At 38.6% G+C, this 25,689-nt stretch overlaps 1 long non-coding RNA gene across 1 annotated transcript in view; it reads right to left on the reverse strand.

Moving 5' to 3' along the window:
* Positions 1 to 6,425: 6,425 nt before the first annotated feature.
* The window catches only part of LOC112407969 (uncharacterized), a 44,434-nt gene continuing 25,170 nt past the window's right edge, over positions 6,426 to 25,689 (reverse strand). Inside the window, exon 5 of the long non-coding RNA XR_003004863.1 lies at positions 6,426 to 6,506. This is a non-coding gene — a long non-coding RNA (uncharacterized LOC112407969). The remainder of the gene's footprint in view (positions 6,507 to 25,689) is intronic.

A 25,689-nucleotide genomic window follows, 5' to 3' on the forward strand; every position in this document is an offset into this window, starting at 1 on the left:
AAATAAGCCCTAGAGATCTAATGCACAGTATAGTATATTGCGGAGCACGGGCTCTAGGCGCGCGGGCTTCAGTAGTTGCAGCTTGCGGGATCTAGAGCTCAGGCTCAGTAATTGTGGTGCACGGGCTTAGTTGCTCTGAGGCATGTGGGATCTTCCCGGACCAGGGTTTGAACCCGTGTCCCCTGCATTGGCAGGTGGATTCATAACAACTGCACCACCAGGGAAGTCCTCTGTGATTCTTTTTAGTGAATTATTGAACCTGAGGGTCGTCTTGAGGACCTGATGAATTGCACTATGCTGTGTCATCTTGCGAATACAATCAGACTAATCTCTCCCTCTTCTCGATTTAGAACAATCAGAATTCATCCCATACATATTCCCCAGGTTTCTCTTAATATACAGCTTAGCAAAATCTTTCATTTAACTTCCAGCAAAGAAGAGACAATTATGAAAATGTGACTAGCTTAATAGGTAGAAGAAATGGTCTAAAACTGTTAAATTGAGATAATGAAAGGCTAATGGTAAGTCTTTTTCTGTTTCCCCTCTCCCTCCCCCTTCCCTATGGTGGTGTAGGGAAATGGATGGAAGCAGAAAAATAAGGATTGCCAAAACAATAAATCCCAGGGATGAAGTTCTCAAAAACAATCTAGCTAAATGTGGTTGTCGAAAAAGACCTAAAAAAAATAACTGTTCCACTCTTTTTGACATTTTTCAGATCTCATTAAAAGTATTATATTCAGATTATATTTTGTCATTACAATAGAAAACAGATCTTCATGTCATAAATAAAATGGAAAGCTTCATTAAGTGTTTGAAAATTCATGAAACTGATTATGTTCAGTCTGTTAGAAACATAGTAATAAAGCATGGTTATTTAATGATACATAGGAGATCACTGTCAAGGAGATTTGGGTCACTTCTTCCTAGTTAATAGGAAGATAATTGTAAACTTAGGCCAGAAGAATTAAAATTAATCAGTAGGGATTGGATGAGGTAGCTACACATAAAATTTCATCCTCTATGTTATCCAGGCTTGGTCTAGATTGTTAACATTCCCTTGTGATTTAGCCCAAATTAACCACTGACCTCAGGGCATCTATCTACTTAGGTCTAACAAGAAAAGTGTACTCCAAGTACTTTTGCAAACGTGTATAGAGAATACTTGTAGAGGTGATTCTGGAAGGAAGTTATTACTGTCATGCTCCCAGGATCCTTCTTGACTGCTTAACATTTTTGCCAATAACTTGGTTAAAGTTTTCTCCATGTTATCCTGTAATTACTGATATTACCGTCTGTCTTCCCTTAAGGGATTCTAATTTCTGGAAGGCAGGGAATATGTCCTATCAGATTTTTGCATCCTTACAGTCAAACATGGGGTCTTATACATTTTAGAAGCTCAGTAAAGGTTTAATAGAAAACAAAACCATGATAGACTATAACAACAGCCTGGGAAAATGTTTCAAAAAATCAATTTTAGAAGAATAAATTTAAGTTTCCACATATAGTTCCAAAGGTCAAAATTCATGATCACATAATGCAGCATGTGTGCTGGCAAACTGCATGCATTAAATGAAGGCTGAAGAGGTTTTAGATGACAATACGACCTTAGAATTCTCAACAGTATAATGTCATTGTCTAAAATCAATATTGATTAAATTATAATACCTTGACTAAAAGTGTTTCTAATTTTTAAGGGCTGACTATGGCGCACATGGAATTTGGGATTCATTTTTGTATGCCATGCTTTAAAAGTAACAAAGTGTAATGTATAATAATTGTTGAGATAAGAAAGCATAGGAGGCAGGGTATTGCCCAACTGGGGACAGATGTAGAAGAGTTGAAGGATTTGTACTGATTATTTTTAGAGAAGGGAATGAGGAAGAAATGATAGGAATTATTTGAAGAGTTGCTATGTGGCAAAGGGATGGGAAATTTTCTCATATGGTCTTCTAGGGCAACATTAGAATTATATATATATAAGGGGACTTCCCTGGTGGTCCAGTGGTAAAGAATCCGCCTTCCAATGCAAGGGACGTGGGTTTGATCCCTCGTGGGGGAACTAAGATCCCACATGCCACAGGGCAACTAAGCCCACATGCCACAAACTACAGAGCCCACACACCCTGGAGCCCGTGTGCCACAACTAGAGAGAGAAAACCCGCACATCACAGCTAAAGAGAAGCTGGCATGCCACAACTAGAGAGAAGCTCATGCCACAATGAAACATCCCGCACGCCTCAAAGAAGTTCCCACGTGCTACAACTAAGACCAAAAAAAAAAAAAAAAAAAAAAAAAAGAAATGTGTGTGTGTGTGTGTGTGTGTGTGTGTGTGTTTTCAAATCAATAGAAATACCTCTCACACTAGTCAGATGCATCACGAGAGAGACTGAGCTTAATTCGCCACCAATGGAACCTACCAATTCCCTACCAATGTTGTACCTAATGCACATCCACTTGGTAGCAAAAATATTGGGATTCAGGAAAGAGATGAGCCGAATGATCTTTAAAGTCACTTCAAACCTTTTGAAATTCCATAATTCTATATGTTTTTCATCAGTCTAGTATTTAACCTTGAAACATCACGAGCAAAAAAAAAAAATAGAACTTGGTTCCTGTGGCTGTATTTCTTGGTGGCATTTTCTTTGTTATCTTGCAAAACTCTTATCATGCCAGATGCCTATCAGTGAGGCCATTTTTAACCAAAATGACTAACTATAAGCCTTTGGAGAGAAACTGCCACTAAGTGCTGCAATACTTATGACAATGGTTTCTAATATAATAAAGAAGAGAAGAATACTTAAAATTGACTTCCTTGGGCTTCCCTGGTGGCGCAGTGGTTGAGAGTCCGCCTGCCAATGCAGGGGACACGGGTTCGTGCCCCGGTCCGGGAGGATCCCACATGCCGCGGAGTGGCTGGGCCCGTGAGCCATGGCCGCTGAGCCTGTGCTCCGCAACGGGAGAGGCCACAACAGTGAGAGGCCTGCGTACCGAAAAAAAAAAAAAAAAAAAAAAAAATTGACTTCCTTTTCTCTTTCCAAAAACAAATGTCCAGGCAATCACAGTGGGCAATGTCGGTACGAAAAGGCAGATATTTGCAAGGAGAAACCCTCTATTTAGAGTGGAGTTCAGTCAGCAAATACTGACTAGGCACCTACTATGTGCCAGGTGCTGGACAGACTCCTGTAACACATGACAGGAGTCTGCCTTCAAGGAATGCATCTTCCGGGGTTAGGGGCAGGCATATAATAAAACGGCTGTTAAAGTAAGTGAATGGCACTAAAACAGAGATGTACGCAGGAGGCATAAAGGGAATGGCCGGAGTGAATAAGATGCCTTGAAGAAGTGACAGGAAAACATGTGTGGAACAGACAGGTTTGGGGACATGGGGATGGGTGTCCTTGGAGGGATTGGATCACGAATGTCCTCAGATACAAGATCAATGATTCTGGACTTAGAGACATTTCTGACAGCTTTCCTTCGTACACCAGGTCCTCATGGTCTTAAAATGGTCTAACTATGGTCTTCACATGTACAACATGAGACGAGGAAACTCTGAGTCCCATATTTGAATCACAGCTCGAAAAAATCCTGTGGTACAGAAGCCTCTTTATCATTGCAGAACCAAGGTTTTCTAAATTACTAGCCCAGAGAACCTTAAAACGATGAAATGCTTTTAAACATCTCTTAAGAATCATGGAAAACAATTAGAGAGGTGCTCTCCCATAGAAAAGAGGAGCCTGGGGAGTTATTGAAGACTTTACATTGGGACGACACATGAACAAACTTTTATTTGGCAAAAAGTCATCCTGAATGCTAAGTGGAGGATGGGCTAGAGGGAGGGAAAGTGGTCCCCTGGGAATAATCCAGGTAGGAAAGATCAAGCCTGCATAGTCAGGAACCTTTACTGCCTGGAACCAAGGCTTTGATTTCTGGATGTCAGGTACCACCTTCAAAGCACTCCATACATGGTCTCAGCTCTCAGTACACATCTTCTCTTTTGTTTCTGAGGTGTCTTTTGTTGCTGTTGTGTTGTCTGAGGTTTTGTAAAACGGCCTCTTGAAAATAACATGTCAGCCATATCTTTTTCATGTGAACATCTTTCATGAGGTCTATGTGTTTCCTGTTAAAATTACTCCTGGATATATAGAGGTTTTTATATACTCCCTCCTTTGTATATTTTGAGTCAGGAGGCTACCTGAAGATGTGACCACTTTTAGCAGATGGCGTTTCCCAGAAAAACAAACATGGAGAAGCAAACAGTTCCCCAGAGGCAGCGTGTTTCACAGGTGAAGTTCCTTTCTTGGCCTCTGCTCCCGTGTACCTCATTCTTTTTTTTGTTGTTGTTAATTTTTTTTTTTTTTTTTTTTTTTCATTAATTTTTATTTTATATTGGAGTATAGTGGATTAACAATGTTGTGTTAGTTTTAGGTGTACAGCACAGTGATTCAGTTATACATATACATGTGTCTATTCTTTTTCAAATTCTTTCCCCATTTATGTTATTATGGAATATCGGGCAGAGTTCCCTGGGCTACACAGCAGGCCCTTCTTGGTTATCTGTTTTAAATACAGCAGTGTGTACATGTCCATCCCAAACTCCCAAATCTATCCCTTCCCCTCACCCTTCCGTGTACATCATTCTTGTTCCTTGTTTTGACCCACCTCTGGGCCCTGCCACCTCATGGGGACTTGACTTCCATTCCTTGCAGTCCTGACCTCTGACCTGACTGGCTCTGCACTCTTGCAGTGACAGTCCTTCTCCTGCTGCTGTATGGTTTATTTCACCGGCCTTTCCCTTCTCCTTGGGGCAGCTCGCTGAAACGGTCAGTATATGCCTGACCCACAGCAACTGGCTTCTCCCAAGCCAGCTGAGAATGTGTCTCTCAACTGGGAAAAAACAAGGTCGGAACAGATATCCTAACAAAGGATATCTCTCATACTTGAACAAGAAAGAGAAACCATCCCCAGTAATAACTAGGGGTCGGCATTTTTTCCAATGGAAGTAGAAACTCTTTAGAAATATAATTGGCTAATAAAAGTTTTTTGCTTAAGTGATTTTTAGAGCTTATTTTCCAGGGATCTTAGTCTTTGGCCAGATTCAGCCAAAGCTCACAAAGTTTAAAGCTTGTGAAAGTAGACATGATGGCAATGCTTTAGAATATGACATTGCCATTGAGAAGGAAAGAAAACGACAACAACAAACCAGCAACTCCTGACGTCTGAGAACTTGTCTGAATCATGTTCACCGCTAGCCTATGTTTTTCTCATGTTAGAAATAAACAATCTCAAAGAACACCAGCCTTAGACAAGGTTACTCTGAGATGATCATAAAATGAAGCAAAAACAATATCTATTTTGGACTCTACTACCAGCCAAATATAAAATATCCCCCATTTCCAGCTAATATGAACGACTGCTGCTTTTTTATAAATTACAGCTTTATCCCAATAAATCTTACCTATAGTATAAATAAATACACTTCAAAAATAAAATAAATTTAAAATCTGACAGATAAGATATATTGAGATACCCAATCATAGAATCATCACTCCAGCTTCCTGTCAACATCCAAATCCAGCCTCAAAAATAATTTACAGATAATATTGTTATAAATTTTTACTTTTTTCTAAAACATAATAATATATAAATATTAATAGATTAACAATAATATAAATCTTATAAAAAGGAGAGTAAATCAGTTCCAAACCTCATCCCACTAATTGAATTATAGTTTTCTCTTGCTTCCTAGCAGCCCACATCTATATTCATATAGAATTTTAATTACCTTATGCTTTACAACTATATAAGTGTAAGTCAACATCTTCAAAAGAGTTGAGCATGTAGTGTTACCAATTAAAAAACAGAAATGTTGCATAATTAATAGATAAAAATCTAATCAGGGCTGGATACCTATTTATTGTAGAACCCCACTTTTAGAGATTGTTTAACTTTGGTTCTTTATAAAGACGATAAAGAAATTCATGGCCATTAAAAATGGAATGACAAGTAGTATACAATTAATCCAATTTAACATGTAAAACTTTAAATGAATAATGGTGGAGTCTGATATTAATTTCCAACTCCTTCCCACTAAGGCCATAGTGAAAACCTTTGGTCAAATGAAGCAGAGAAATATCTCCATTCAGCCTAATTTCCTTTTCTGTATGGACTACATCTTGCCTCCGGGTGTGCATATAGATGCTACGGTCCTCTTTCAAAGCCTTTGTTATTTGCCGAAAATGGTCTGTCTCTAAATCTGCAATTATATACAAAGATCCTTTTAAATGCAGATATTTGTTGTCAATGATATTCCTAAAGAGGTCATTATCACTGGAAAATCCCTACCCCTAGTTGCTTATTACTGGGGAGGTTTCTCCTTCTTGATCCAGCACTAAACCATCCATTGTCTGATTATCTGTCTTACCTGTGTTCTTCCCTGGCTGTGGGACAGGATGGTGTTCCCTCTGCTTCCCCGTGGGTGGGTCCAGATTGCATCTCAGGTGAAACTGAACAATAAGATATATACTGTGTGACACCAATAAGCGTAGTCTGGGCACAGTATATCAGGCATTTTATTATCCAGCTTTTTAAAACCAAGTCACTCTTCTCATAGACATAGAATTTAAGTGAAAATTTAATTTCATTTTTTTTCCTCTTAACAGTAAAACATAAAGTTTCTATGTTTCTATAAAACCTTCACAAATATCATTTTAGTAGGGTTCTTAAAATATTTCATCTAATGAATATACAATAATTTAGTAAAACAATTCTCCATATTAGATATTTAAATCTTGCTACCAAATATTTGGAAGCTTGGTTCATATTAGAAGATAAACTCATCTTCTTCACATATGTGCTAAAACAGAAAGGTAAAAACAGTCACCATAAATGTCAAAATGTTTGTTTAGTTAGGCAAATTAAATAGGTAACTTTGGACATTGCAACAAAATTTAAAAGCATACTGGTTTTTTATGGCAAAGAACAGGAGTTGCCATTCCTGGTCAGAAAAAGAAAGACTTGCTTCCATAAGACTGGTAAATAATTGGTGATTCAATGACTGACTCACAGATTGAATACAAAACAGCTACTTTACCAGAAGTTGAGAACCTTGTGGGAGGAAAGAGACAGGAGCAAGGAGAGGAAAGAATGGAGAGGGAAAGAGACAGGAAAAGATGGAGAAGAGAGAAGACAGCTGCATCTAACTTCAAGCAGTTACCCAGTTAGAAATTCTCCAAGGTTTGCTTCCTGGAGCCTTGTGTTTAAATTTCAGAACTACCTTCACAGACACATCTACAGACATTCTTTAACCTCCCTTTTTGTCATTCATTCTAACAATCCTTTTGTCACATTTATACACCTTACTTAACTTTTTTAAAGTTTTCTTTTCAAAATAATGTTAAAATTTCATCTAGTTTTTCAACTCCATTACATTGAGTAAATGAATATTTGATAAAAGCCTCTAATAAACTCTCCTCATAGAGAGCAACATGTTTTTTTCCTAAATGAAAGCTACGAGCCTAACAACATCTTTGTAAGGCTCCAATAGGGTTATATGAAATGAGCTCCTTCTTTTGGACACATTCCAAACATTTTGCTTCTGTTTATTTAGATTTGTTGTAACTCTTTCTCTTTCAATGTCATTCTTTTCACCTCTCAAATTCAAGATTGAGAAGCCCTCTCGGTGCAGGTGAGGATGACCAGGTAATTGTGTAGGATCGAGTCACAAAGTAGGGTGGTTAACACTTCCTTGCCTTCTGCACGGGGCAGCCTTTCCTCAAAGTTGTTGCCAGTTAACAAGGCAGTGGCACTGTTCTGCCATTTTTTTTTTTATTAATGATATTTCTCAACTGTTCTGACAGCATAACAGAAAACTCAGTTAATGGATTTGGATACCTTTTGACATTGATTATAAGTTGTGTGACTGGGACTTTCTTTTATAAGTCCCTTGAAAAGTTGGATATTAATCTTTTCAGCTAACTTGCTTTATGTTACTTTGTTAGCAATCAGTCAGGCTTGTAATTGACTTTTATAACAATTCTAATACTCATATGACTTTAAGGATGATTGAGCCCACTTTTGTTCTAGCTTCTTCATTGAATATCAGATAACCCAGAAAGACTATAAGTCATAATTTTAAGAAGCTTAAAGTAAAAACCTCTCTAAACTAAAACATTAAAATTGACAAAATGGGCAAAACTTTAAATCATAATAAGCACTAAAAATTGTCTTAAATATGTACCATGTTAATAAGTCAAAATTTTTTAAAAATTATATGACTTTTATGAGTATACACACATACACAAATATATATTCTCTAATGTATCAGCAACCACATCTAATAGATATTGTCCTCAAAAACTAATATTCATCAACAAATGCTTTGAAAGCCATTTGAGGATTAAATAGTTCTATGTGTTGTTTCTGTTAAAACCAGAAACTTATTTCACAGCAACTTCTACCTCTTCCATTATTTGCAGAATACTAATAATTTTTCCAAGAGCCTTTTATGAGCAAGGAGAAGCAAATCATTTTCTCATTATTTCAAACAAATCAAATTTCTAATTATAAAACAGGGTACATACAATTAGATAACTGAAGAGTAAGATAGTTTGGGTAGAGTCGCTATTTAATAAAAACTTTTTAGACTTGTTTTTTATACCATTAATTATGAGTAAGTAGTAAATTTGTAGGGATGATGAGTCCAGATAAATTGGGGAGAGGAAATCTGATTGTCTGAATTTTAATTTCTCAAGGAAATGAAAAACAAAAATAAGTATTTATTTTTGGAAAAATTTTATAATAGTTGGGAAAATGAGTTATCCCCACACTTTATTCCCTAAATCGATGTACTAAAAGTGGACGCAAGAGCAGTTCATGCGTAAATTTCTTGACTCATCCTTACATTTCCCAGTCCAAATTCAACTTATACATTCCTTTGTACATACTTACTTATATAACCATAAGGTCCTTGTACCTGAACAACAGAAAATCCAGGCTTCATAAACCGAGGAAATGAGGCAAAAGTAGAGATCTACTTTAAACTTCACCCATGGATATAGATACATTTTAGCATGGCAGCTCTCTGGCAAGCTCAAAGTTTGCAGGCATATAAAATTATTTCCTCTGCCCTTTGCCAAAATATACTTGCAGTAAATGTGGTTGAGGAGTGTGGGGACAACAGATAAGATGGAGTATGAAATGGACAATAGAACTGTTAAGTGGAAATGTTTTTATCACTCTCTACAGGAAAAATGATCTTGGTAACCGATGTAAGTTGTGAACCGTGAAACCGAAGCCACCAGATGTTTAGGGTTCTGTCATCTCAACTGTCCTACTGTGGACTAGATACAATGCTATGTTTTTGGATGACTTCAGTAGAATCATAGAGCTAGAGAAGACTTCCTAACTTCTTGAGATATTTCAAAGCAAAAAACTCTACTTCGAAATAATCGATTTATATTGTTCTCTAAAAGATTTTTAGGGATTATCACTTTTGCCTCCATTGAATTTAAATTCTACTATTTACCCAAAATATATGTCAGAAACATATACTTTCCCTCCTTTTGTTGAATTCTTTCACCATTTTGAGTACAGGCTGGAGTAAAGAGATTATTATTTTCAAGTATAGTTAATGGTTACAGCATTTCAGTCCAATTGCCTTATTTGATTCTTCCTGAATTTTAAAAAAAAATTTATTTATTTATTTTTATACAGCAGGTTCTTACTAGTCATCAGTTTTATACACGTCAGTGTATACATGTCAATCCCAATCTCCCAATTCATCACACCACCAACCCCACCTGCTGCTGCTTTCCCCCTTTGGTGTCCGTAAGTTTGTTCTCTACATCTGTGTCTCAATTTCTGCCTTGCAAACTGGTTCATCTGTACCATTTTCTAGGTTCCACATATATGTGATAATATGTGATATTTGTTTTTCTCTTTCTGACTTACTTCACTCTGTATGACAGTCTCTAGATTCATCCACATCTCTACAAATGACCCAATTTTGTTCCTTTTTATGGCTGAATAATATTCCATTGTACATATGTACCACATCTTCTATATACATTTGTCTGTCGATGGGCATTTAGATTGCTTCCATGACCTGGTTATTGTAAATAGTGCTTCAATGAACATTGGGGTGCATGTGTCTTTTTGAATTATGGTTTTCTCTGGGTATATGCCTAGGAGTGGAATTGCTGGGTCATATGGTAATTCTATTTTTAGTTTTTTAAGGAACCACCATACAGTTCTCCACAGTGGCTGTATCAATTTACAATCCCACCAACAGTGCAAGAGGGTATCCTTTTCTCCACACCCTCTCCAGCATTTGTTTGTAGATTTTCTGATGATGCCTATTCTAACTGGTGTGAGGCGATACCTCATTGTAGTTTTGATTTGCATTTCTCTAATAATTAGTTATGTTGAGCAGCTTTTCATGTGCTTCTTGGCCATCTGTATGTCTTCTTTGGAGAAATGTCTATTTAGGTCTTCTGCCCATTTTTTGATTGGGTTGTTTTTTTAATGTTGAGCTGCATGAGCTATTTATATATTTCGGAGATTAATCCTTTGTCCATTGATTCGTTTGCAAATATTTTTCCCCATTCTGAGGGCTGTCTTTCCATCTTGTTTGTAGTTTCCTTTGCTTTTCAAAAGCTTTTAAGTTTCATTAGGTCCCATTTGTTTATTTTTGTTTTTATTTCCATTACTCTAGGAGGTGGATCAAAAAACATCTTGCTGTGATTTATGTCAGAGTGTTCTTCCTATGTTTTCCTCTAAGAGTTTTATGGTGTCTGGTCTTACATTTAGGGCTCTAATCCATTTTGAGTTTATCTTTGTGTATGGTGTTAGGGAGTGTTCTAATTTCATTTTTTTTTACATGTAGCTGTCCAGTTTTCCCAGCACCACTTATTGAAGGGACTATCTTTTCTCCATTGTATATCCTTGCCCCCTTTGTCATAGGTTAGTTGACCATCTGGGCTTTCTATCCTTTTCCATTGATCTATACTCCTGTTTTTGTGCCAGTACCATATTGTCTTGATTACTGTAGCTTTGTAGTATAGTCTGATGTTAGGGAGTCTGATTCCTCCAGCTCCGTTTTTATCCCTCAACACTGCTTTGGATAGTTGTGGTCTCTGGTGCCTCCATACAAATTTTAAGACTTTTTGTTCTAGTTCTGTAAAAAATGCCATTGGTAATTTGATAGAGATTGTGTTGAATCTGTTGCTTTGGGTAGTATAGTCATTTTCACAATATTGATTCTTCCAATCCAAGAACATGGTATATCTCTCTGTTGGTATCATCTTTAATTTCTTTCATCAGTGTCTTATAGTTTTCTGCATACAAGTCTTTTGTCTCCCTAGGTAGGTTTATTCCTAGGTATTTTATCTTTTTTGTTGCAATGGTAAATGGGGGTGCTTCCTTAATTTCTCTTTCAGATTTTTCATCATTAGTGTATAGGAATATAAGAGATTTCTGTGGATTAATTTTGTATCCTACAACTTTACTAAATTCATTGATTAGCTCTAGTAGTTTTCTGGTGGCATCTTTAGGATTCTCTATGTATAGTATCATGTCAGCTGCAAACAGTGACAGTTTTACTTCTTCTTTTCCAATTTGTATTCTTTTATTTATTTTTCTTCTCTGATTGCCACTGCTAGGACTTCCAAAACTGTGTTAAATAATAGTGGTGAGAGTGGACATCCTCGTCTTGTTCCTGATCTTAGAGGAAATGCTTTCAGTTTTTCACCATTGAGAATGATGTTTGCTGTGGGTTTGTCATATATGGCCTTTATTATGTTGAGGTAGGCTCCCTCTATGCCCACTTTCTGGAGAGTTTTTGTGTTGAATTTTGTCAAAAGCTTTTTCTGCATCTATTGAGATGATCATATGGTTTTTATTCTTCAATTTGTTAATATGGTGTATCACATTGATTCGTTTGCCTATACTGAAGAATCCTTGCATTGCTGGGATAAATCTCACTTGATTATGGTGTATGATCCTTTTAATGTGTTGTTGGATTCTGTTTGCTAGTATTTTGTTGAGGATTTTTGCATCTATATTCATCAGTGATATTGGTCTGTAATTTTCTGTTTTTGTAGTATCTTTGTCTGGTTTTGGTATCAGGGTGATGTTGGCCTCATAGAATGAGTTTGGGAGTGTTCCTTCCTTTGCAATTGTTTGGAAGAGATTGAGAGGGATGGGTGTTAGCTCTTCTCTAAATGTTGATAGAATTCACCTGTGAAGCCATCCGGTCCTGGACTTTTGTTTGTTGGAAGATTTTTAATTACAGTTTCAATTTCATTACTTGTGATTGGTCTGTTCATATTTTCTATTTCTTCCTGGTTCAATCTTGGAAGGTTATACATTTCTAAGAATTTGTCCATTTCTTCCAGGTTGTCCATTTTATTGGCATAGAGTTGCTTGTAGTAGTCTCTTAGGATGCTTTGTATTTCTGCAGTGTCTGTTTTAACTTCTCCTTTTACATTTCTAATTTTATTGATTTGAGTCCTCTCCCTCTTTTTCTTGATGAGTCTGGCTCATGGTTTATCAATTTTGTTTATCTTCTCAAAGAATAAGCTTTTAGTTTTATTGATCTTTGCTGTTGTTTTCTTTGTTTCTATTTCATTTATTTCTGCTCTGATCTTTATGATTTCTTTCCTACTGCTAACTTTGGGTTTTGTTTGTTCTTCTTTCTCTAGTTCCTTTAGGTATAAGGTTAGATTGTTTATTTGAGATTTTTCTTGTTTCTTGAGGTAGTCTTCTATAGCTGTAAACTTCCCCCTTAGAACTGCTTTTGCTGCATCCCATAGGTTTTGGTCCATCGTGTTTTCATTATCATTTGTCTCTAGGTATTTTTTGATTTCCTCTTTGATTACTTCAGTGATCTCTTGGTTATTCAGTAATGTTTTGTTTAGCCTCCATGTCTTTGTGTATTTTACGTTCTTTTCCATGTAATTGATTTCTAATTTCATAGTGTTGTCATCAGAAAAGATGGTTGATATGATTTCAATTTTCTTAAATTTATTGAGGCTTGATTTCTGACCCAAGATGTGATCTACCCTGGAGAATGTTCTGTGTGCACTTGAGAAGAAAGTGTAATCTGTTGTTTTTGGATGGAATGTCATACAAATATCAATTAAATCTATCTGGTCTACTGTGTCATTCAAAGCTTGTCTTTCCTTATTAATTTTCTGATTGGATGATCTGTCCATTGGTGTAAGTGAGGTATTAAAGTCCCCCACTATTATTGTGTTACTGTCGATTTCCTCTTTTATAGCTGTTAGCAGTTGCCTTATGTATTGTGGTGCTCCTATGTTGGGTGCATATATATTTATAATTGTTATATCTTCTTCTTGGATTAATTCCTTGACCATTATGTAGTGTCCTTCCTTGTCTCTTGTAACATTCTTTATTTTAAAGTCTATTTTATCTGATATGAGTATTGCTACTCAGGCTTTTTTTTTTTTAACATCTTTATTCGAGTATACTTGCTTTACAATGTTGTGTTACTTTCTGCTGTATAACAAAGTGAATCAGCTATACGTATACATATATCCCCATATGCCCTCCCTCTTGTGTCTCCCTCCCACCCTCCCTATCCCACCCCTCTAGGTCATCACAAAGCACAAAGCTGATCTCCCTGTGCTATGCAGCTGCTTCCCACTAGCTATCTATTTTACGTTTGGTAGTGTATATGTGTCAATGTTACTCTCTCACGTCGTCCCAGCTTACCCTTCCCCCTCCCCGTGTCCTCAAGTCCATTCTCTACATCTGCATCTTTATTCCTGTCCTGCTGCTACTTTCATCAGAACCTTTTTTTTTTTTTTTAGATTCCATATATATGTGTTAGCATATGGTATTTGTTTTTCTCTTTCTGACTTACTTCACTCTGTATGACAGACTCTATGTCCATCCACTAGAGGAGAACAAACTTTACAATACATTTAGTTTGGGAGATACAGAATTTGAGATACTTGTGGTCTAATTGGGTGCTTAATGCAGTATGCAGCTAGTATACCAGTTGGATAAACAGATGTGTATTACATTATGAAAGATCAGTGTTAAAATGTATAGCTAACCAATAGCAAGATTCATCTAGTCAGTATTAGGAGCTAATAATATATTGAATGTTGGGTTGAATCCAGGTATTACATTTTTTTTAAAGCTCTTCATCCTAATTTTATGTGCCATCAGAGCTGGTACCTGGCTGAGGGGCCAGCAATGTCCTAGGAGCATGAATGGATCAGGAGAAGGCAGAGGAGGGAGGGATGGCCTGTGGAACCCAGACCTCCTGATAGGAGAGAAGTTGATGAAGGCAATGGAATAATGAGATGTAGGCGATGGAATGATGAGATGCTCTTAATGAACTCTTCATCTAAGCTCTAGGTATTTATAATTTTAAAGCAAAATAGTCATAGATATTCATAGCCCCCTCCTTTCCAAGCTTCCATTTTTTTAAATAAGAAAAATACATAAGAAACCCCAATAATTATGTAATCCCTGATAAATATTTTTCCTTTCAAAATTGGTTGTCTCATTGGTAGGTACTTGATAATGACACATGTTTTATTCTACTCATTTTTGTTATTTTTGAAAACCAAGAATACCATTTTATCCTATTAGGATAAAGAAAATAGATACGATTCATTTAAATTTGCTCCCATTTCCTCAATGTAAATGAAATGTCTATATATAAAAGCATATTGGTTTGCAAATAACATGTCCTATAATAATATCTGTTTTAAAATTAGATCTGTCTTGGGAATTCCCTGGTGGTCCAGGGGTTAGGACTCAGTGCATTCACTGCCGAGGGCGTGGGTTTGATCCCTGGTCAGGGAACTTAGATCACACAAGCCGCACGGCGCAATTAGGTCTGTCTCAAAGCTTCTCTTAGAATTTGATCCTCATCAACTTCAGTCGACTCATCAGAGCTGTGAATGAGGACAGAACAGCAGTTCAAGAGTCTCCCAAACAGACAACCAAGGGAGGAAAATCAAAGGGCCATACATGTGGACACTTGGGCTTCTCTAGCATCTGTCCTGAATTTCTAGAGTGAAATTATTTTTGGTTTTGTTGCTATTATTGAGATTTTTCTTTGCATTTTGAGAAAAGTGATCCCCTTTTACCCTTTCCTTTACTCCTCTCCTCTCCTTTCCTTCCTCCCTCCCTCTCTCCCTCCCTCCCTCTTCCTTCCTTCCTTCCTTCCTTCTTTCCTTCCTTCCTTACTTCCTTCCTCCCTCCTTTTCTCCTTCTGCTTCCAGATGATCCATCCTAGGTGAGAGACAGGGTGACCTGCACCATGGATAGTAACAAGATTTCTTTACCCCCCTCACTGTTTAATTCTTTCCCCTAGACATAATATTTGGGAGAGCAGGGATTTCATTTTGTATCCATGGATCACAGTCCTGACATACAGCACTGTCTCACAGTATAAGAAGAATTAGTTGGTTGAATGAATAAGGGAATGAATGCCCACCTCTGATCTTGATTCAGAAGCAGCCTTCAAAATAGATAGATAGTTAATGCTCTACCCTGGCCAAACCGAAGTTTTACTTATCTCAAAAAGCCTTTAACTTTTATCTTACCTTCATTTGAACTTCTTTAAGGTGATTTATAATAGAGAGTTGATGCTTCCAATGTGCATGGAATTAATCCCATCCTTTCTAGACATGCATCAGCTCTCAAGACAATGAAGCCCTATTTCAGTGAATGGCTTTGTCTACTGTGCTAGCAGCCCTCACCCTTAAAACAAATCAATGCTCCTCTAAAGAGGAAGAACACTGTTTTTCACTGTTAGTCAGGTATATGCATCACTGGCCTGAACATCCTCCTGACTAGAGATTGGTTATAAATGATGACAACTCCTTACAGAAGTGCAGTGAAGCAGCAGGAGGGGAGGGCCTTATCTCTGCAGCAGTTTTCAGCAGGACATTTCTTCACCATGTTCCAAACTGCCCACCCCACTTCCCCAAACACCTGCGTTTAAAACAGCTGAAAGTGAAAGTTTAAAAAGGCATAAATATTTTTTTAAAATTTTATTGAAGTACAGTTGCTTTACAATGCTGTGTTAATTTCTACTGTATAGCAAAGTGATTCAGTTATATATATATATTTTCATATTCTTTTCCGTTATGGTTTATCACAGGACATTGAATGTGTTCCCTGTGCTGTACAGTAGGACCTTGTTCATCCATCCTATATATAATAGTTTGCATCTGCTAACCCCAAACTCTCAATCCTCCCCTCCCTCACTCCCTTCCCCCTTGGCAACCACAAGTCTGTTCTCTATGCCTGTATGTTTCTGTTTCGTAGATATGTTCATTTGTGTCGTATTTTAGGTTCCACATATAAGTGATATCATATGGTATTTGTCTTTCTCTTTCTGACTTACTTCACTTAGTATGATAATCTCTAGGTCCATCCATGTTCCTGCAAATGGCATTATTTCATTCTAAAAAAACATAAATCTTTCTTCACTCAAGACCACTTGACTCTCTCTGGGTGGATGAGAGGCGAGCCCCAGCTCCAGCACAGAGATTGTGGAATAAGCCAGGAATGTGCCTGACACTGCAGTTCAGACTGAGCCCAGGTCCCTCTGGATTTGTGCTCATGGCCAAGAAGTAGACAATATTCCAAGCAGATAGCTGTCTGGGAATAAAATGCCACCTGTCACAAGTTAAGCAAAAATGCATCTCTCACCTGTCCTTGAAATACATTACTATAGCACAAAGTCAGGAAACACATAAGAGTTACTTTGATTATGAACCCAAGAGAATTTCAACAAGGTCTTTACCACAGTAATGGGATTTATTTTTCCTGAAGCAGAAGGAGTATACTGAACGAAAATATACTTTTTTGGGCGATGAGGAGAGCATTTAAGGATCAAGAATATTATGACCATATGCCTTTTGGCCAAAATTTTATAGTTGATGTGTTGGAGTGAAACCCTAAGGCTGTACCAATCAATCCCCAAAGTCACAAAATAAATAAAAAGAAGCATTCTTTTATTAAACTTTTATAATTGAGAATTTTACCAAGAATGGACAAAGCTTTGAAAGCCAAGCTTCACATGATTTTTAAAACTTAACTGATGCCTATTTAGCTCTTTGTCTAATTGTAAAATATAACCAATCTATATACAAGGAAAATCTGAACAAAATCATTACCACCTGTGTTTAATGTTGACAAGGTTGTTTTTCCCTTTATATTTAATTCAGGTTTACAACCTCAAAGATTATTCATTATGAATTTTACCTTTAATGTATCCTTCAGAATTCTGCACCTGTGACACCTAATAAACCTATGCACAATAATAACATTTAACAATTACGTGAAGCTTTTCATCTTCAAAGCATATTATACACATTAGGAAATGCATCATTTCCTAATGAGGAAGGTAAATATTGTCATCTCCATTTTACAGAGAGAGAAACTTAAAGAGACAAGTCATCCACAGGCGTAATTAGAAGGGAGCTTTAACTTTGTGTATGGGGTAGGGTTATACAATATTTATATTCTATTTTAAAATTTATAAAACTAAGGGAGCACTAAACTATTATCTTGAAATTTTTCTATACCTGAGTCCCTACCCTTGCCCCAAATGCACACACATATTCTCCAAATATGGTGTAAAGTTTAAAAATAAATTAGAGATAATTTATCTATGTACCAACTCAACTTCCTCATAGTTTTTAAGCAGGTTCTATACTGTAAAAAAAAAAAATTACTCACTATACTTTGTGGTAAGAGGGCTGACTTGTGCCTTGCGTCTTGCACTTAACCTATCAAATTGTTAAGAAGTTTCTTCTTCACGAGTTTTTATGGAAAACTGAGGATTCTTATGTTTTAAGAGGTTGTCTATTGAGACCCATTCTCAATGCAATGATTTGTATTGAGTAACTTCAACGTTCATGGCACTATGCAGCTATTTATACATTCTGTTTTAGTCTCAATATTATATAAAGCATGTAAATGCAGCTGTCTTCCAGTCATGTCTGCTTATCAACATGTGTCATTCATGTTCACCATGATACGGAATCCATTGTTATGACACTAACATGAATTTATAGAAGATGCCATGACCTGTTGAAATGGTTGTGTTGAGAAACATGGCCTTGGAGCCCAAATTAACATTTAATTGCAAGAAAAGATCACCACTGTCTTAGGAATGAACTCCAGTAAAGAGATTTATGTGCAGGTTTTTATCAGAGACTGTTCATCAGAGGGAAAAATACCTATGAGGGAGCAAAGGAAACAGGATTGGGTTGAGGGAGAAGCTGGAATGTAATGCAGTAACAGTAGAGACTAAGGGATGACTTGAAGCTGGGATGGACCTTTAATATTGTTCCAATTCTGGGCAAGGACGCTGGGTCATGTATCCCCGAATCAACCAGTCATAGGATTCTGGATGCCCCTGTGGCAGAAGCATAATCTGGGTAAGGCAACTTCCTTCAGTCAGAGGGAAACTTCCAGAGAGGAAATCAATGCTGGGCTATCAGTGGCCAACAACAACCTCTACACTAATGCATTAGGTATCAAGGTAAGAAGCAACCTTTGCTCTGATTCCCTAGCCCAGAGATAAAGTCTGGGATCCAGTAACACTCTCATGATGTCTGTATCAATGCAGCCTTTAAAGTTGTCTGATAAGAGAAGGTGTGAAAAGACTGGGAGGGTGGGCACCCAGAATATATACAGAACACAGGGGAACACGCTTCTACACAAAATGATTGCTAAATCTCTCTCCTCAACACACTGGGAAGATACAGTTAATTTACTGGCCAAAGGAACCATGACCAAGACGTTGATCCCAAAGGGCTGAAGCAGGAGTAAGTTTTTCCACAAAGAGTTACTTTGAAAAAATATTCCCAGAAATTTAAAGCTGAGACAAAAATAAGGATCATATAGCATCAAACACAGTGAAAGCAAGACTAAAAATGAAGTCCTGGAGACAGGAGCAAGCAGGAAAAATTCAGGAGCTGAATGAAATTAAAAATGAACTAGAACAACTGGAGAGAAAAGAATATAACCCTGGCAAAGGGTCATGAACTGTTTCGGAGTATCTTCAGACTAGCCTTATTGGTCATTGAGCATAGGCTGTGGTACAGGGTTCGGGCAGAAAGTTATGGGATAGGCTTTTATGGAAGAGGGCCTGTATGTGCAAAAGAAGGCCCTTACTTGCTGAGCACTCATCAACCTATACGCTTCACCCAGGAAGTACGAAATGCCAACGATATGAAAAAGAAGGGCAAGTTCAAACACGTAATGAGAGAGTAGGGAGGAGAAGTGAAGTTAAGATTGACAATCATCTTGCTGTTTTTATGAAACCATTCTCCTCTGTCATCGAGAAATCTGTAGATGGAATCTGGGTGCCTGGATAAAATTAGGATAAACAGCTCTGTTCCTTAATCTCCTAAAGGAAGCAGAATATTCACATCTCATTGATAAGCCTTCTGTCTTTTCATGAGGTCAGCAGAGAGATTTCTGCATTTGGTTTTCTTCAAAAATGTTAGATCTTTTAAATTGCTTTGATAGAGTATATGCTCTGAAGCTTAGTACAAAGAAAGCAATTGCTCAAAGAAGTTGAACTAAAGGATCTGTTACAAGGAGTGTGTAAATGAGTTTTTGGACCTGTTATAGGCTCTTACAGGTCTCAGAGAATTTATTAAAGTAGGAAAGTATTTCAAACACTAGTTCCCATTAAATTGATACTTTATTCAGTGCATTTGACCTCTGAGCTTGACAATGATTCTTTGTAAGTGGACCTTAAGGTGCCATCTGTAGCATAAAATATAAGGTATGTGGGTGTTACAAAAGCATGCTCTCTTTGTGTGGGATGGCTCTGGGGGGAGTTCACTACCCACAGGATCTTTTATCTGTGAGTCACAGTTCCTGGCAAGGGCAGTTTCAGAGTTACCTTCAATAGACATGAACGGTGAAGTAAATGTGCGTTCTTTGTTCGGAGTTTAGTGGACAAGTAGTATATGGCCAAAGTTCCCGGCACAGTTTGTCTCAGTTAGCCCTCTGTTTCTAAGCCTCAGCAGCGAAGCCTGGAACTGAAATAATTGGAGAATATTCTAGTTTGCAGGCACAGCAGAGTGGATGAAGTAGACCACATATATTAAAAATGAACTAAGGTAGCAGATAACACTACTCTTCAAAGATGCAGCAGGTTGGAGGAAATAGTGGATGCAAACTTAAAGCAAATATTCAGTAAGATGCATTTATGGGAATTTTTATTTATTAGGAATAACAAGTTCTTCTTATGCAGTGAAAAAATTAATCGAGTCATAAAATTTCATAGCTGGAAGAGGCTTTCAAGATGGCCTTGTTCTCTTTTTCCTAATAAAGAAAGTGAAATGCAAAGAAGTAAATTGATTTGCCCAAGGTATCTCAGCTTGTTAGAGGTTGGCTTGGAACTAGAAAGCAGGTTTTCTAGACCCTTCCAGTCGGGATCTAGAACCCTGACTTGACCCCTCACTAGAAGAACTGCCTGTAAGGCTGTAACTAATAAGGGAATCAGGTCTCCAGGTTTGCTTTATCTCAATCCCAGTCATTGATGAGCACATGTGCATTTACTGGGATTGAATCATTACAAACTTAGTAAGAATATATAAAGTTTACAATTTCTTACCAAAGTAAGAACAGATGCTCTTATTGACATAATTCCCTGAAGTCAGGAACCCACTGTATCCTCATCTGTCCTGTCACTGTGGCAGATTAAAAAGTGCTGAAAATTCTCTGACATTCTTCTCATCTGAAGGCAGGGTCTATGTCTCCTTCCATGAACCCAAGCTGTGCTGTGATTGCTTTGGCCAAGAGCGTATGGCAGAATAACACTATGTCAGGTCTGTCCTACCTCAGACAGCTTCTCCCTTGGTCTTTAGAGCCCTGGGTCCCTTTATAAGAAGCATAACTACCCAGCTATGTTAGTTTGCCAGGGCTTCTGTAACAAAGTACTACAAACTGGGTGGCTTAAACAACAGAAATTGATTGTCTTACAGTTCTGGAGGCTAGAAGTCCAAAATCAAGGTTTAGGCAGTGTTGGTTCCTTTTGAAGGCTGTGAGGGAAAATCTGTCCAGGGCTCTCTCTTTGGCTTATAGGTGGCCACCTTCTTCCTGTGTCTCTTCACATCATCTTCCCTGTATGCATGTCTGTGTCTGAATTTCCCCTTCGTACAGTGACACCAGTCATATTAGATTAGGGCCCAACCTAATGACCTCATTTTAACTTGATTACCTCTATAAAGACCCTGCCATCAAATAAGGTTACATTCTGAGATAATGGGGTAATTAGGACTTCAACATATGAATTAGGGAGACATAAAAAACCTGTAACACAAAATCCATAACAACAACTAAAGAGAGATGGTATGGAGAGAGAGGATGTCATTGAGCCCCACCTTTCACCCATCCTCACCAAGAAACCAAGCAGGCATGTGAGGGAAGACATTTTGGACTCTGCAGACCTTTCTAACAGTATATACCAACCTGCACTGATATCACAATAGGATTGTTTACTAACATCAGTTAGTATTAACACAATGCTTTCAGCACTATGTAATCTTATTCAACTAAGAGCTTATGTGAAAGTCATAGTGATAAAAATCGAATGTTTATGGATAAAGTAGGGACAGGTGGGGATCCTCTATATCAGCATCCTTGTCATACTATCCTGTAGAAAATACTAGAAGACTTCAAATGAACCTCTGGTTTCCACACAGCAGCATTACTAGAGTAAATAGATGCTCTTGTTTGAGCTTTAAGAGGCTCTTTTCCTCCTCTCTAAAGGCTGGCTGACAGACATCACAGGAGAATTATATGCTAATTCCAAAAGAAAATATGGGTGACAATGATTTTGCAAGTGTCTTTATCCAGAGACTCCTGCTTTGAGATTATGGGGAACTTGCAAAACTAATCATCTCAAAGCAGGAGTCTGGATAAAAACTGGATTGGAGAACAAAAACAAAAAATTAATGAATGAATTAATGAATGAAATTATTGAATGAATGAAATTAATGAATGAAAACATTGGAGAATGAAAACAGAGCTGAAAACAAAGTGGGGTACTTTTCTCCTCTTGCACTGAAGAAAAGACAGAGGGCCGTAGAGGGCAAGTTCTAAGCTGACTTACTCATCATGAAGAAGGACAAGCAGGCCTGTCAGGCTGGATGCAGAAAGTGAAAGAAGAAAATGTGAAGGTTGGAGAAGAGATGATGTCTCTGCCAGAGGAAAAGTTCATGGCCTCCCTATTGATCCATGACATTAAGGGAAAGAGGAAGTGTGAGGTCTGCTTTCCGCCCTTGACACCGTGGCTCCAGCCTCTGCTAACCTGGCCAAATGGATATACTGATTCAGACAAGCCTGAATGGTGAGCTCCGCTTCTGGGAGAAAGACCATATCCCCGTGTGGAGAAGGGGGCAGAAGTATACGTGCTCACACTCTTATCCTCAATGGAAACAGGAAAAATACGAAGAGGAAGGAGAAAATTTCCCCCAAGAGTTTGGCCCCAAGCAGGCTTAAAGGAGAGAATCGGTATTTGTTGAAAAGTGGGATGGATTCTGTTCTTTGTTAGAGGGGTAGGCAGGATTATGGCCCCCAAAGATGCACATGCCTTAATCCCAGAGCCTGTGACTATATTATATTACATGGCAAAAGCGAAGTAAGGTTACAGATGGAATTAAAGTTGCTAATTAGTTTACTGTAAAAAAGGGAGATTATCCTGGGTTATCCAAATGGGCCCTATGTAATCACGGGAGCTCTTAAAAGCAGAAGAGGGAGGCAGAACAGAGGAGGGAGATGGAGAGATGTAACACCCAAGGCTGACTATGCCAACCTTGAATCTGGAGGAAGGGGGCTCCTAAGGGCTGAATTGCACTCCCACCAAAGTTAATTGGTTGAAGTCCTAAGCCCCAGTACCTCAGAACACGACTACATTTGGAGGTAGGACTTTTTGAGAGGTAATTAAGTTAAACGTTGGTCATGAGGATGAGCCCTAATCCAGTATGACTGCTGTCCTCATAAGAGGAGATGAGGACACACACACACACAGAAGGCAGACCGTGTGAAGACAGAGGGGCAAGGAGCCCATCTACAAGCCAAGGACAGAGGCCGCTGAAGGAATCGATCCTGCCAATACCTCTTCTCAGACATCCAGCCTCCAGAACTCTGAGAAAATAAAACCGTGTTGTTTAGGCCATCCATCTACGTTACTTTGTTACGGTAGCCTTGGCAGACGAATACAGGGCAATGAGCTGAGGCATAAATGAACTCACCCCAGCCTCACGCCTCCTCCATACCTCACCCTAGACTTATTGCTAAAGGAAAGAGAAAGAACTGCCAGCATGCCAAAATTACCCCTTGTGGGGAACAGCTCACAGAACATCAAAATTAGCACCAAAGCTCAAAGAAGTTCACAGAAGCCTCAAATCAGTGAAGTCAAGAGCGTGGGTGGAGGAAGAACACTGACACTGTTTCCTGTCATGCTTCAGTGCACGATGTGTATGGAATAGAACACTTGTACTTTCATCTTTTGACTAATATTAAGAAAAAGCTGAGCTATGAATGGGAGTGGGGGATGTGGGATGGGGAATGGGGGAAAGAAAAAAAAGAAAATAAAGGTTTTTAAAAAGAAGAAGCTGGAGAAACTTTCGAGATGGCATAGGACTAAGACGTGCAGATCACCTTCCTTCTGACAAATACATCAGAAATACATCTACACGTGGAACAACTCCTACAGAACACCTACTGAACGCTGGCAGAAGACCTCAGACCTCCCAAAAGGCAAGAAACTCCCCACGTACCTGGGTAGGGCAAAAGAAAAAAAGAAAAAACAGAGACAAAAGGATAGGGATGGGACCTGTACCAGTGGGAGGGAGCTGTGAAGGAGGAAAAGTTTCCACACACTAGGAAGCCCCTTCACTGGTGCAGATGGCAGATGGGTAGGGGGGGAAGCTTTGGAGCCATGGAGGAGAGCGCAGCAACAAGTGTGCAGAGGGAAAAGCAGAGAGATTCCCGCACAGAGGATTGGTGCCGACCAGCACTGACCAGCCTGAGAGGCTTCTCTGCTAACCCGCCGGGGTGGGTGAAGGCTGGGATCTCAGGCTGGACTTTGGAGGTCAGATCCCAGGGAGAGGACTGGGGTTGGCTGCATGAACACAGCCTGAAGGGGGCTAGTGCATCACAGCTAGCTGGCAGGGAGTCCGGGAAAAACTCTGGACCTGCCTAAGAGTCAAGAGACCATAGTTTTGGGGTGCGTGAGGAGAGGGGATTCAGAGCGCCGCCTAAATGAGCTCCAGAGACAGGCGCGAGCTGCAGCGATCAGCGCGGACCCCAGAGATGGGCGTGAAATGCTAAGGCTGCTGCTGCAGCCACCAAGGAGCCGGTGTGCAAGCACAGGTCACTATCCACACCTCCCATCCCAGGAAATTGTAAATATTTATGCACCCAACATAGGAGTACCTCAATACTTAAGGCAAATGCTAATAGCCATGAAAGGGGAAATCAACATGAAAACAGTCATAGTAGGGGACTTTAAAACCACACTTTCACCAATGGACAGATCATCCAAAATGAAAATAAATAAGGAGACAGAAGCTTTAAATGACACATTAGACGCAGCCTGTCACTGCCAGGGTCCTGTGATCCAGGGACAACTTCCCCGGGAGCACACACAGCGTGCCTCAGGCTCCTGCTATGTCATGATGGCCTCTGCCACTGCAGGCTCACCCTGCAATCCATACCCCTCCCTCTCACAGCCTGAGTGAGCCAGAGCCCCCTAATCAGCTGCTCCTTTAACCCTGTCCTGTCTCAGAAAATAACAGATGTCCTCAGATTAGTCCAGATAGACTTAATTAATATTTATAAGATATTCTATCCAAAAACAACAGAATACACTTTCTTCTGGAATATTCTCCAGGATAGATCATTTCTGGGGTCACATATCAAGCCTTGGTAAATTTTAAAAAATTGAAATCATATCAAGTATCTTTTCTGACTACAACGCTATAAGACTAGATACAAATTAACCCCCTAATCAGCTGCTCCTTTAACCCTGTCCTGTCTCAGAAAATAACAGATGTCCTCAGGTGACCTACACACAGAGGCGGGGCCAAACCCAAAGGTGAAACCTAGTAGCGGTGCGAACAAAGAAGAGAAAGGGAAATTTCTCCCAGCAGCCTCAGGAGCAGCAGATTAAATCTCCACAGTCAACCTGATGTACCCTGCATCTCTGGAATACCTGAATGGACAATGAATCATCTCAAAATTGAGGCAGTGGACTTTGGGAGCAACTGTAGACTTGGGGTCTGCTTTCTGCATCTAATTTGTTTCTGTTTTTATGTTTATCTTAGTTTAGTAATTAGAGTTTATTATCATTGGTAGATTTGAAAAATAAACTATTAGACAAACTCATCAAGAAAAAAAGGGAGAAGACTCAAATCAGTAGAATCAGAAATGAAAAAGAAGAAGTAACAACTGACATAGAAGAAATATAAAAAATCATGAGAGACTACTACAAGCAACTATATGCAAATAAAATGGACAACCTGGAAGAAATGGACAAATTCTTAGAAATGCACAACCTTCCAAATCTGAACCAGGAAGAAATAGAAAATATAAACAGATCAATCACAAGCACTGAAATTGAGACTGTGATTAAAAACCTTCCAACAAACAAAAGCCCAGGACCAG

The sequence above is a fragment of the Neophocaena asiaeorientalis genome, unplaced genomic scaffold, assembly GCF_003031525.2.
Source record: "Neophocaena asiaeorientalis asiaeorientalis breed wild unplaced genomic scaffold, Neophocaena_asiaeorientalis_V1.1 scaffold253, whole genome shotgun sequence".
NCBI classification, from domain to species: domain Eukaryota; kingdom Metazoa; phylum Chordata; class Mammalia; order Artiodactyla; family Phocoenidae; genus Neophocaena; species Neophocaena asiaeorientalis.